Source organism: Gobius niger (genome assembly GCF_951799975.1).
Source record: "Gobius niger genome assembly, chromosome: 1".
NCBI lineage: Eukaryota > Metazoa > Chordata > Actinopteri > Gobiiformes > Gobiidae > Gobius > Gobius niger.
In genome coordinates, this window is record NC_136852.1 from 62,159,624 (window position 1) to 62,174,695 (window position 15,072).

A 15,072-nucleotide genomic window follows, 5' to 3' on the forward strand; every position below is an offset into this window, starting at 1 on the left:
GTTGTCTATGTAAATGCGAGTCCACCCGGGCACAATGTTTACATGCCCATAAACAGATTTTGCTTGTGTATTGGCGTAATGTATTAGACAATGTTTATGGCCATTTACAACAATCACCATCTGTGTCCATTTTCAATACCAAATCAGCCTCGTTGTCCAGCAATGTAAAAACAGAAATGTGCAACATACTGGTAAGTCATGGTAACTTAGCTAAGTTAGATAACAGTCCTTTAAAGGATAAGCACTAACACAATTTTCCTCCTAAACCAGTGGTGCTCAAAGTGCGGCCCCCAAGCTTGGATTCATACAGATTGTCTTTTCATAATTTGTGTGAATTGTGAAGTGTGGCCAGAGGTCGCATCCACTCTATGCCACTGGTTAGTCTTTTATAATCTCTTGCATTGGATTTACTGATGCACTTGACTCTGTGAATGCTTGTTGAACTATGGAAGGGGGTATTTTTTTCATCTTACAATATGTTGGTAAGAAAATGCAATATTGATCTGAAAGCTGGAAAAAGAGTGTCCAGAAAAGCGCTATATAAAACCAATGCATTATTATTATTATTATTTTACACCACGATGAGAAGCTTGTAGGGGACTGACATGGCGCTGCTAAGAATAGGCTCCAGGGAAGATTGAAAGATTACGCAAAGATGCATGACGCATGAAAGTACATGTATTTTTACAAACTAAATTTAATGCATTCATTTCATTCTATCTATTATGTGAAATGCCACAGTATGGCTTTAAATATCCACCATTGGGATGCTGAGTTCACACAGAAGAGCGTCACTTGCATGTTACTCCATTGTCTTAAACCCACCATTAAATCTGAACCGAGTGGCTCTATGAAGGATTATGTTCCACCAGAGACGCATTATTATCATCTCTTCATTAGACGTGGAGGACATTCTTGTTGGTTCCACTGTAATTAGCCTGCTTATTTGTGACAGTAGCCGGGTAATGTCAGCTGAAAAATGTGTCTTTAATGCTCTGGCCCATTACAGGAAGCCATAACTCAAGTGCGGATCAGGCCTGTCTGCACTGCCACCAGTTACACACACTCTACCATTAGGGCGATAAATTAAGACTGTTTCCGATTACAACTCCAGGCTCCAAATTGTCCGTCTTGTACAGAGAATTCTCCAAGTTATTTACTTAACATCCAACATCAATAATGAGGTCTAAGAGAGACAGTGTTTGTTGGTAGTTTGATTGAAAGATTTATATACAGTAACTCAGTATCTCATATCACTTTTGATTAAGGGAACATGATGGACATTGCTTTCCAGAACACATTATATATGTGTATCAGAAAATAATGCACCATCACAGCCATAATTTCTAATGTATAGTACTAATTTATAGAATCTATGGGCTCCCCCGAACTTCTCTTGTTTTGTCAGTTAAATTAAGGATTTTCTGAAAAGTAATACGCTCATTAGAACCTATTTTTTCATGGAAAAGAGCATGGTAAAGCCTACAATTATGTTCATCTGCAGAAAATAAGAATAATAAGCTACATTAACCCATAAGCATAATAAGCCACATTAACCCCAGGACTATATAGCTTTCTCCAACACTCAACTACAGTTTGCACAGATTTGCTGTGCTGAAGGGCGTTTTGAGAAAAGGAAGGGAAACTTTTTTGTTTTAATGTGTTTGTCTTTCTCGCATAAATGTGTCCTATTAGCGAAGTTGCTTCCTTAAGCGTTGCATAATCCCCTGTGTCACCCAGCCCTCAAAACGGACACATAATCGTATTCATGGAAGTAGTGGCCAAGTGTGTTCCTCTAGGCAACAAAACTACAGGCCACGCTTAGCTGTCTGCCCGTATCTCCTGCGCTGACTCTGAGAAGGGGAACGAGGCAGGGTTAGCCAACAAAAAGGTCAAAATGAGTTCGTTTGGAAATGGGGCTAAGGCTTGCTGGCACTGAGCCCCGAGCAGTTTACATGAAGTGCATTAAGGATCTGTCACAACACTGTTAGCCCCCACTGTGAGCTGTGAGATATCTGTATACAGTTCAGCACAGACCCATAGTGGCACCGTGGTGTGTCGCTTTAATTAGCCATAAAGGCATTTGTCTTGCTCTCGCTCAGTCAAATGTTACTGCAAAATAACAAAGCACACCATACCATGCAGCACTTACTTTGAGGAAACAGCTGGATCCCGGATGGTACCAGCATGTCATGCAGTGTGAAAAAATGGCTTAGTGGTTTAGCATTTGTCCATGGATCCAAATGTTGGCGTTTCTAATAGGCATGCACCGGGTATCGACTCAATACCACACGCTTGTACACATACTTATACTCATTAATGTGGCCCCAATACCATAAACCGATACCACTTGACGTGCGGCTGGTGCTCATACGGGACGCACCTCTCCACTGAGGAGAGAAAAGAGCAACAAACTGGAGAATTCTTCAGTGGAAATGCAATATTCTACATAGATCTGACTTTATTACAGACTACCTAAAGCTGAGGCTGTGCTGGATTTAACCAGAGCTAAATGTTGTTTTCACTGTGCCTCAGCGCTGGGTCTGTAGTTACACCAGCCGCTAATGTTGCTAACTAGCGGCTATTCTTAAGCCGCTTTATGCCCAGGGGCCAGGCATTTGGCCTCTCCCAATGTATTCCTATAGCTTCAAACGGGGTGAGGTCAGAAGCAACAAAGCTCTTCCAGGGCACACACAAAGACCAGACAGGTACGTATCAACTCGTCTAAGATCAGGTAATAACATATCACAGTATGGAAAAACCGTGGCCTGTTCCTTTAAATGTGTAACCTACTTGTAAATGAGTAAAGTAACTAATTAGTCAATCTGCTGTGAAAAAGTCTGTAAATCGACAAGTACTCAAATCAAAGTACCCATACTCGTATCGGTTTTAGAAAAAGTGATATCGGTGCATCCCTATTTTCTAATCCAGCTTTGACTGGTAGGTCCCAGTTGAAAGGTTCAATGATTGTGCACATTGGCAGTTGCACTTCCAAAAGTCTACCGCACACCGTAATACCTTGCCACCACCGAGTGTGGAGAGTGAAAGAAAAACGGTCCCTTGTAACCATGTTAATGCAAATACACGTTCATGCTCACTTTACACATTTTCTCTTGTGGTTTTTAGCTTTACTTTTGTGGGAAGGTGTCACTGTGTGGTTTCAGTGACACAATTACAAGAACTTCTGTGTCCTGACGTGTTCTGTGTACTGAAGTGAGTGCGCTTTCAGGCTGGTGAATAGGCAATGATTGGTTATACAGTAGGCGGCGCTGTAGATGGATCTCCCAGGCTGAATTTGCGCCTATAGGCGTCATAAAACCTTCCATCTCAAAGGTCATGTTCCATTATTTAGCTCCTTATATTTGTCTTTTTTTTCTTGCGTTACATAACATCGCCAATCTAACCAGTTTGCTGAAACAATGATACACCTGTGACACCCCCAGCCTTCCTCTGCCAACTCCCCCACCCCCAGCTCTGTGCTTTTCTCAGCAGTCTCCATCCTGTATTGTGAAATTGCCTGTACCACGGGGACCTATTCAATCACTCCGGGCTCCGATCCACAGGCTAACGGTCAGTCCACCCAGGGAGAAAACCGATGTGTTCGCCCACGAGTATCCCCACTATAGGGAGGCGCAAGAAAAATCTCCCCCTCGTGAAGACAATGAATGGCGGTGCTTCCCGGCTTTTGGAGCGCACCAATGAGTTGATTCACTTGGCAAGGACAAAATGAAACTTTTGGCCTGACCAATTTATGTGATTGGTGGCGAGCCCGAGTGATGTGTTATGTAAAGGATGGATGGATTCGGGTGCAGCGCTCATGTCTTCAACTCAAAATTAAATCAAATTGAGGAGAAGCATAGACATAAGTGACCGGTGCTTTGGGAGGCCATGTACACAGCAAGTCGACTTAGTGTCTTCATTAGTGGGGGAACTGAAGAACACTGCAGATTGGTCCGGTGTGTGCCGCGGCATGGCGCGCTGGTCATTAATTATGGATGTGCTGCCCGGTGATGCCACGCCGGCTCTGGCTGACCGCTGATTATAAGACGGAGGCAGGATATGTGGTGGTACTGGTGGACATTTGTATTCTGTTCACCTATAGGACAGTCGCAGGGGCGGGAGGTTAGTGGGATAAAGGTACAGAGCTCTAGAACATTACATTTAGTTATACAGTATTACAAGCTCAGAGAGGGAAGATGACTGTCCCCTTTTTTTGTACAACATAAGTTTAATTTTCTCTCTTTTTACACTATCCCCATAGAAAATTGTATGCATATATGCAATGAAAATACAGTATGAACTCCCTCAGGCGCCATTGGTTTTGGCACCAACACAAATATTCAACTGCCTCGGGAAACTTTTTCCTCCAACAACTTTATGTTCTGTCTATGGTTATATCAGCTACACCAAGCTTCGGTTTTTACGTCATTTCACTGTCTTTTATAAAAAGGATCTATGCCTTCCTGTGCCTCTATGGCCACCCCTTGAGACTGCAGTGAAGAGGTCTTTGTCTGGGACTAAAGAGATACGTTCATCAAAGCCTGGCCCTCAGCTTTTCTGCTCTAAAACAAAGGTATCTCAGGCCTGAACTTAATATTGTGTATTTTCCTCCCCATACAATGTTCCAGCAATGTTCTAATTTGTAGAATGAGCCCAGACCTATTCACCACAACGGCCTCTAAAATCCTGCACTGTCTCAAAAAGTTGTTAATTTGGGTCTGAATTGCCGTCATGTACGACATAGAGATTGCAGTTACGTGTAAGACCTGAGGTGGCAGTAGTGAGTATTAAAATGACAAACTTGCATCTAGTCCCTTTAAGTTTGGTGTGAATTTTGTTCCAAATTGCCTTCACTACTAAACTTGTGTCGCCAATATCTCACATTTCGCTCTCTGCTGGGATCTGGTATTTTGTGCCCATTTTTACCAGTTTTTCAAACATTGTATTTAGTGCTGAGGTATCGTAAAGCACTTCAGTGAGCTGTAGCTGTGTATGCTATATGTTGCTGTATGTCCTGCACACGTACTCTGCCAATGTATGTTTTTTTGCAGCAGCTCTTAATGCCCGTACTGCTGCTGAGGTCAAAACAGCTGGTGTCTTGTCTTTGTTTTGGAGAAAGTATGATGGATTTTGATTCCTGTTTACTGCAGTGACATTTAATCGTATTAACTGTCAACCATCTGTGAGACTAAACTAACTTGTACAATAGATCAAGCGTATGTTCATAAAACTTAATGTACAGTTAAAACTTTCAACATGGAAGATTGCCTGCCGAGTCATGGAATTGTGATACAATTTAATCCTTGACTTGCCAAATGTAGACCATAGCTTCTTCTTCTTCTTTTTTTTTTTTTGTTCATATCATGCAGTCTTCTTTCAGGCCTAGGAATCTCCTCACCACCAGGGGCCGACCCAAAAAGCCTAAGTGAGTGACATGGAGATAGCCTGTCTGTGTGCTGAAGTGTTCTTTTATCGCCTAATGCAGGAAGGACTGTGCGCGGCGTTTGCTATCAGGGTTTTGTTTCTCCCTGTGTCAGAGCTGTTCAGGAAGAGATGTGAGGGATAAGATGCAGACAAATGTGTTTCTGCGATTCACCGAGGGCAGCTTTGTCGAGTAAAGCCATTGTTTTTATCCTAGCTTCAAAACTCTGTAGGTTCATACAGTGTCACATTGATGGTGTGTTGTTGATATGTCAGGAGAAAATGTTGAGAAACCATTGAAACTCCATTGACATTATTTACTGCTAAACAGCAAGATTTACCTCACAAAAGGGTTCATATTTGAAAATTACACAATATCGCAAGAGCAGAGAAATCATTATCTATTGTTTTACTAACATAAATATTTCTATTGTTATCCAGATGAGTTTGTATATGGCAAAAGGTGAAAGTCATGTGTGGCCCTTTGGAGAATTCATGGATATTGTTACCATAGTGAGTCATCACCTATTTGTTCAGCTGTCACCTGTCTGTTAAAGTGGTCACAAAAGAATGCATAATGATATTTAACTGTCAAGTCCTTTTTAGTATTGCACTGTCACTCAAGATTTTGGATCATTTGAATATGAACAACAAAGTTTAATATAAAAGACTGAGGAACCACAACTTTGCTTAATAATTTTTGTTATGACATATACACAGTTGAATCATTTTTGTTATGACAGCAAAGAATCAAATTAAGTTACTTAATCCCACTCCATTCTGGGGAATGAATTGTGTTTTAGATGCCTGGCTGCAAATTGGTCTGGTCTGATTATGGACCTTCAAATCCTCCTTCCTGAATGAGCCCCTCGCTTCCCCCACTGTCCTGAAGCTCCAGCTAAGACTGGACATTAGCTCCACAGTATTCATCTTTGTCTCCAAACAGACTGCCATCAGTCCTGTCCATCTATAGTCTGTCCTTCCATGGAAGTGAATCTCTCCTCTCTTATTTCTCCCAATGGGTTTTCGAGTTTTTCCTTGCTGTGAAGGGTTTAAGATGGGGGATGCCCAGAGCGACTATCCATCTGCTGCTTCACACTACAATGGACATTCAGTTGGCTTGGTTCACTGATTGATATATGTCATGGTTGATTTCCAAATTGTTTGTTCAAATCAACAATATTTGGGAAGCTTTGTGAAGCATCTGCTGTTGTAATTTTGGGCGATACATTTTTTTTTATTTCATTTTAATTATCACAAAGCTGGCACATTCATCAATTTTAATTGTTTAATTTAACCTTCTTATGAAAAGACTAAAAACACAATTCACATTATCTATTATGCACACTGCTTAAAGCTTTTTATCTTAATTTCACCTAGCTCAGAAGTTTACATACAGTACATATAGAATACTGTACACATTTTGCTATCATGGTTGTAATACTGTATATACGTTTCACTTTGGTCACAATAATAAACCCCGGCTTTCTACAATCCATTTACTGTAAGTAAAACTCTGCACCACTGTAAAACTCTTGGCTACCCCATCAGCTTGCGGTTCCTTCAGATGTTTAGAGGGCAGAGGACAGACTAATCCGCCTGAGCAGTTTGGGGACAGGGAAGCACAACATGGTGGCCTGCTGTATGCACAAGCACTGTTATCCCACATGAGAGGAGAGTCCACACCGTAACCCTAATATAAAGCACACAGCTCGTCTTGTGGAGCTGCTAAAAAAGACACTTAAAATCGAACGTAATTTCGTAGCATTTTCCTCTTTAATTGCGCTAATTAGATAAAGTCGGAGCATCTTCTCTTGGCAATTAAATCCGTAAATATGTTGAACTATCCACTTAAATTTCGCTCGTTATAGCATTGCTTTGGCAAAGCATCTGAGCGCCTCTTGTCTTAGAAAAGACGTTTGTTAGTGTGTCTTTAACAGTGCTCTTCTCATCCATAAAGAGCATAACACCCTTTGAACGCACAGGCAAAACGATTAGAGATCTCCAGTCACCGTGACTGCTTTGACCCAGCGTCGCGCTTGTTAATGCTTTTGTAGATTGTCTTTCGGCAACTAACTTTTAATGAAAAATACATTCCCTGGAGTTTCCCTTTGTACATACATGTTTCTAATGAGACTCTACAGCACCGCGCTACACACAATGCCTCTCTCTCTCTCAAGGTGTGACATTGAGCATGCTCGCATACTCCATTGGAAAGTGAAGGACACTGTGAATAGTTAATGCAAAGCAATGGTCAATCAATTAAACATTTTGCAACCCCACCGATTTCTGGTCTAGTCATATAATTCATTTGAGCTCACAGAAAGGGCAAAGAAATGAATAACTAAAAAATGTGACAAATCTATACAATACAAGATAGTAACTGGTTGCTTAATTTACCCTCTAGTGGCTGGAGTTGGTCTTGAAAGTCACAGTATGACAGTATGTTGTGATCCGTCTCCCTTTGCTTTATCAAGGGTTGTGGGAGCAGAAGTTTGCTTTGTGCTCCTTCTATGCACTTCCTCCAGCTCTTCCAGAGACATACTGTAAATTACCTTAAATAGTTCCAAAAAATGACAAGTGATACCTGGGTCAAGCAACCTCTGTCAAGGCATGAGCAATTTCAGTGTTTACAGGAATGATGTATATTACAGCACACATCAAAACATTCTGAATAAGAAATTCACTGCTCTCTTCATATGTTTTTCCTAAAAAATTATTATACAAAGTTTAGCCGCTAAACAATCCTGAGAATGTATCGGGATGAGGTGCTGACACCAAGTACCCACCTCCCGAAATATGCATGTTTTTCTTGGAAACTTTGTTATTCTTGGATTATTCCACCTTGTTTACTGCCCTGTCTATCTGGGAAATGAGCAGATGTGTGGGCTGCCCAACATCTATGTGCTCATTCATGCAGGTATGCATATTCCATCTGTTTGTACAGATATGCAGCCATGCCTCTAGCTCAGGCATACCTAAAGCTCAGGGACAACTGGAACCATAGCATAACACCAGCATACCATATCTGCTTTGCCTCCTCCACTGTCATACATTCTACAATACATACATGGATACATGAATTATGAACACTAAAGCTATCACGGTAGGTGTGTTTACAGCTCTTGTTGCCTCTGTTGGGTTGTTTTGGTGTTGATGTCATTTAACCTTTCATCTCAGGAGGCTTCATCAACAACTAATGATACAGTATTTATCGGCAGGATGTTTTGTTGAGAAATAAAACCTTCATTGATTCCACATTGTGGCCTTAGTTCCATACACTGACATTAACCTTCTCTGTCCCAAAGCGAGACCCAAAAGTCAAGGACTCATTAGCACTATTATGCTAATGAGTCTGTGACACAGCAATACAAAACTGAGGAACACATACCAGGTCAGTATGTTGATAGTGCAAGATACGATAGAGGCTATTGAACAAGTTGAGAGTAGAGTTACAACTCCCACTTTTCAGCTGCTGCTAAAAGATTATTGAGTCGAAACGTCCTCAGCACAAAGACAACCCAGATAAGATGATGGCTTAAAAGCTACAATGTCATTGAATGGCAGATAGATGGTAGTTAATGTCCTGTTTTTAAAGTGAAGGTTGGTGTGCTTGTTTTTGTTCATAATAACACTGGTCAGCCGAGACTGTTTCGCTATACAGTGCACAACAAATAATTAAGTTTCAACCAGGAGTTCCAGAGGACAAGAATTTTGGATAACCCTCCCACATGCACAAAAGGTTGAGAGTCAGTGGAACCACAGCAGAATCCACAGGTGTAGCCCTCAGCATTGCGACTCAGAGGTGAGAGAAGAGCTAAAGTTAGCTTTGAATGGCTCAGTTATTGGAGAGTGCGTGTCTGTCACATTTGAAAAGCATGTTGCAGTGAACCATGATGCTCTTGATTATGAAAAGAAATTGGAAGAGCTGATTTCGTGGTTTGTCATTGCGTAAAGTATTTTCTGTGGATAGCTAAATTAATTTATGGTATGAAATCATCACACCAGTGTTTCCCAACTAAGGTTACAGTGGGTACTTGAAAAATAAATGTAATTTGTAAACATATGGTTTTGAGATAATTATTCTGTTTATTTTGAACACACAACATTGTCTTTTTTACACACAGATAGTACTTTTAAGTGATGCCTTTCTAGATAAACTGCAAAACCAGGTACATGGATTACCAATAAGGGGTCCATAAGACGAAAGATTTTTGAACCACTGTGTGCACGGGTACTATTTGAGTGGGACAGTGCATGTTAATGGTCATGATGATAACCCACAGGCCAGATTTGCTTAAATTCCATCTATAGTTCCGTAGGCTAGGGTCATTCTGAGGTCAATATACAGCACATGATAAGGAGCAAATTCATATTAACATTACATTACATTATAGTGCAGTGGTGGTCCCACAATAACAGTCTGCCTGGGTACCTCAAGATCAAACTCGGACTGAATTAGATCTAAACTAATATACAAATACAGTAAACTATGAATAAAGAAGTTCTAAACAAGGTAGTCTGCCCACATACCAGAGGTACCTGTACCATAGTATGACAAACACTGCAGTGCCCTTGTGTCTGTTGGGCAGCATTCATTCCACACATCCTAATGACGGAATCTTCTGACAGACATTATGCACATGGGGAGGCCTCCTAGTGAGATTGAATTCCACATAATGATATTATCCTCAGATTCATGCATATCTCTGTGGGCGCCGGGAGTGAATAAGATTACAATAGTAAGGCAGTTTGCATGACTTGCATGTCAGAATGCAATCTCCTCTGCCCCCCGGTCTTCTCTGCTGGTCTGGAGCTGCCAGGGTCACGTTCTGGATCAGTGGTCTGCCCAGATGGCTCGAAATACAACTTTTCTCCCTCTTTCTTCCTCCTCCATCCTTCCTCCTTTCTCCTCTTTTTGCAACCACCCACCAGCGCTCTTTTCCCTTTTTATTTCATTGCAGCAGTGTGTGTCTGGTGGCGTCTGTTGCCAAGGGCTCTGCTGTCAAGCCTTTTCTATAAACCTGATGGCTGTGTGTCTCTCCAACGGTTGCAATGGTTCCGAGTGAAATAACAGCTCTACTGTCACAATCCACCTCCTCATCACCAAACTGTTCTGGATTTGCTATGCAACCACTCGCGGGGGAATAAACATTTCAAGAAAATGTAAAGCTAAAAGAGAATTATTTAGAAACACTAATTCATAGTCAGAATATAAACAACACCAAAAATGCAGTATTTGTACAGAAAAAATCAGGGCAATCCATTAGGAGCACTTTTGAAAAAAGGTAAATATGAAGTCAAGGGCAAAGAAAAACTTGTTATTTTTTTACAATGTGAAATAAACTACAAAATACAGCACTTTCAGTGTTGGTGGTGATGATGTAACAAAGTGTGCAACTAATTTTACAGATTGTGTACACAACACTTTGCTTTAATCCTGAAGATGTTTATGAAGCGCATGTTATCATACAAACATGAGATGCAAGTGAGTCTGTGAGTGAGTCTGTGAGTGAGTCTGTGAGTGAGTGAGTCTGTGAGTGAGTGAGTCTGTGAGTGAGTGAGTCTGTGAGTGAGTGAGTCTGTGAGTGAGCGAGTGAGTGAGTCAGCCAGTGAGTGAGTCAGCCAGTGGGTGAGCGAGTCTGTGAGTGAATGAGTGACTCTGTGAGTGAGTGAGTCTGTGAGTGAGTGAGTGAGTGAGTGAGTGAGTGACTCTGTGAGTGAGTGAGTCTGTGAGTGAGTGAGTGAGTGAGTCTGTGAGTGAGTGAGTGAGTGAGTGAGTGTGTCAGTGAGTGATTGAGTGAGTGAGTGTGTCAGTGAGTGAGTGAGTGACTCTGTGAGTGAGTGAGTCTGTGAGTGAGTGAGTGAGTGAGTCTGTGAGTGAGTGAGTGAGTGAGTGTGTCAGTGAGTGATTGAGTGAGTGAGTGTGTCAGTGAGTGAGTGAGTGACTCTGTGAGTGAGTGAGTCTGTGAGTGAGTGAGTCTGTGAGTGAGTGAGTGAGTGAGTGAGTGACTCTGTGAGTGACTCTGTGAGTGAGTGAGTCTGTGAGTGAGTCTGTGAGTGAGTGAGTCTGTGAGTGAGTGAGTGAGTGAGTGAGTGAGTGAGTGAGTGAGTGAGTGAGTGACTCTGTGAGTGAGTGAGTCTGTGAGTGAGTGAGTGAGTGAGTGTGTCAGTGAGTGAGTCAGTGAGTGAGTCAGTGAGTGAGTCAGTGAGTGAGTCTGTGAGTGAGTGAGTGAGTGAGTGAGTGAGTCAGTGAGTGAGTCAGTGAGTGAGTCTGTGAGTGAGTGAGTGAGTGAGTGGGTGACTCTGTGAGTGACTCTGTGAGTGAGTGAGTCTGTGAGTGAGTCTGTGAGTGAGTGAGTCTGTGAGTGAGTGAGTGAGTGAGTGAGTGAGTGAGTGAGTGAGTGACTCTGTGAGTGAGTGAGTCTGTGAGTGAGTCTGTGAGTGAGTGAGTCTGTGAGTGAGTGAGTGAGTGAGTGAGTGAGTGTGTCAGTGAGTGAGTCAGTGAGTGAGTGAGTGAGTGACTCTGTGAGTGAGTGAGTCTGTGAGTGAGTCTGTGAGTGAGTGAGTGAGTGAGTGAGTGTGTCAGTGAGTGAGTCAGTGAGTGAGTCAGTGAGTGAGTCTGTGAGTGAGTGAGTGAGTGAGTGAGTGAGTGAGTGAGTGAGTGAGTGAGTGAGTGAGTGAGTGAGTGAGTGAGTGAGTGTGTCAGTGAGTGAGTCAGTGAGTGAGTCAGTGAGTGAGTCTGTGAGTGAGTGAGTGAGTGAGTGAGTGAGTGAGTGAGTGAGTGAGTGAGTGAGTGAGTGAGTGAGTGAGTGAGTGAGTGTGTCAGTGAGTGAGTCAGTGAGTGAAATATTTCTGATTCATTATTTAAATACGTAGTAAAGTTTATGGTCAGTACCAAGACAGCTGTCGCTAATTCCAAAGTACCTCACCGTTCAGAATGATATAAAAGGCCATGTAAATGCTTTCCTTTTCATAATGATGTTGGCCAAAATCGCACATGAGATGAGTCATTGCTTGTGCCAGCTGAGAACAGCTTGACCAGCTCATATTGCTCATTATTCTGAATAAGTAGCAGGTGAGTTAATTGACAGTAATGGTTGTGTCCAAAAACAAAAAGTACTCTTGCTTCTTATTAAATATATTTCCAAGCGGTGGAGTTGGAGTGGACGATGGTGGCGGCACATGTCTGAAATGAAGAAGGAGGGGTGGAGGATTTATAAAAAATGCTTAGGAAGTGATTGAAGTCGGCTGTGACGGACAAGTGATAGCGGCTATTATACAGCCCTCTGTTTGAATTTACAGCTCCTCTATATGGACTAACTTGTAAATCTCTACATATACACCAACAATGATTATCTTTATTCAGCTCCATCTGCAGTACTCACAAATAAAGCGTACCCCAGTTGGCAGCAGAATAAGCCATCCAAAGGTAATTAAGGCTGTTGGCATGAGTTAGAATAAAATGTATTTGATGTAAATCGAGCTGTTTATTTGTTGCTTTTCTGTTTTATCGTGAGGCTGGAATCAGATCTGTGCCCGATCGATGAGCTGTAAAACACAAGAGTTTCCTGTGTGTTCCCCAGTTCCTTACGAGAGAGCACTTTCCCAGACCTTCCACGCGTCAGGGTGTTTTATTGGGTCCGCTGTATATGTAAAGCAATAAAAAGCTATTGCATTACAAGGAGGGCGCGGTCGATATATCATCCCCGATCATGTGATGCAGGCTATACGAGAGAATGAATTTACAAGGGGACTGCTGCTCACCCCATGATGCATGTGTTGTTTGTGCCCGGTCTAATTATCCCCATTATGAGGTGGATTCGCTTAAGTGTGACCCAGCGCTGAGGTCACGGGGAGCCGGAGTGTGATATTGGCCCCTGGAGGATTTTGCTGTCACGGACTCTACCCAGTGTGAAGCAGACAATGTTCAATCAATACACATGTTAAAGGTGAAATTCAAAGCTCCATTTGGCAGGCTTGGGCATGGTACTGACTCATCAGCCAAATTTATTATTGCCAAGAATGCCATGAGTCGTACCTTGAATTCTTTAACAGCCAGACCCTTATTTTCTGTAGAATCCTTTCCTTGAACCACTTTTATACTTACAGACACAGCCTCGTTTAAATATTGAAAGAATGATGAAACTGTATCAGAATTTGCAGAAGAGTTGCTGATAAACACCTCTTGTGGCGCCCTCGGTTGTGAAGCCTAGCTCGTTCACCGGACTGGGTTTGGTTGAGTTGAGGACGTTTCACTTCTCTTCACAGAATCGCCTTCTTAGCTCTTGTGGTCAGAATGTCACACTGGAACCAAGCCAGATAAATAAAAGACTCAGGCCCCTCCTAGGAGAAGGGAACTAAAACTGCCAACACGCAGATGAATACTTCCTGGACGAATGAGAGTCTTCACAAACCTCTTGTGGCGTTATTGCGGACATGGGTTCTCACTTGTTTTTCAGTGGAGTGTGTTTTGCCATGCATGTGGGAAGGTGCTGACTGAGACACCGAACCTTATATCTAGTATAAAATAGGATAAAGCAGCGAGAATGAGAGGGAAAAAAGTCCCTGAGGTTAAAAATGTAAAATGTATATGTATTACTCATAAAAGAAATTACCCCATTTCACCAGAAAATACCTTGAAACAACTTGGCAAAAAAGTGACTACTTGGCTTTTATATATTGGCCAACTCTCTCAGGATTTCTGCAGTGTACCTGCACATTGTGGCCCCGATGGGATTTATTATCATACACACTCGCTTGTACTCTCGCGCCGATCGATACTCATCATTTAGTGGAACACACATGTTAAAGGTGAAATGCGGCCTTCCATTTGGCTCTTGTTTTGGCTCTTGTAGGACATACAAGTCAGCCATTAAAGTCATCTGCCCTCTGTAGACAACACCGCACTCCACCGATTCTCTGCGAGCACGGCGAGTGAAGGTGAGTGCGTTTCTTTACGCTCTATACTCTTAAAAGCATGTAGGTGGATATGGGATGGCCAATTACAGCATTACAGCTCTGACTCAACCACAAAGCCACAGGTCTTTTCTTCTTCTTTTTTTTTTTTCCTTTTTCCCCAACTTTCAATCAATATCTTTCAAGAGGTGATAGCATAAGCCCAGGCTAAATGACAGTATATATATATGTATTTCCCTCTATCTCCAGCCCCTGTGTGCTCCGTCCCCTAAAGCATATCTCCCAGGACTTAATTACAACATAACCATTAGGAGCCGGGCCCTGCTGCTCTCAGCTGGAATTGGCTTTTAATTGGACCACCTTAATTGTTTTATTGCACTCCGAGGTAGAATTTAAAGCGGCAGCAAAAGCTGACTTTGAGGAGGCAAATCGGGATCTGAAATGTTGGGTTGTTAGGAGTTTTTTTTTTCCCCTTCTTCTTCTTCTTCTTCTTCTCGCTTGCACCTTTGCCTGACAGACATACTGCATTATTAATGACTCTGGTTTCGTTGCATATGTCTTCTGGCAGTTCTGCTGTCTCCCCGCAAACACTTACCGTTCAAACAAACTGCGCACCCCGGCTTCTCGAGACTCGAATTAATAATTGGTGCAAAGAGCCAAAGCTGTAATTTGTTAAATGGAGGCTAATGGTAGGGGTGTGTTCCCTCCTGACTGGGTTCACTCACAAGTTAA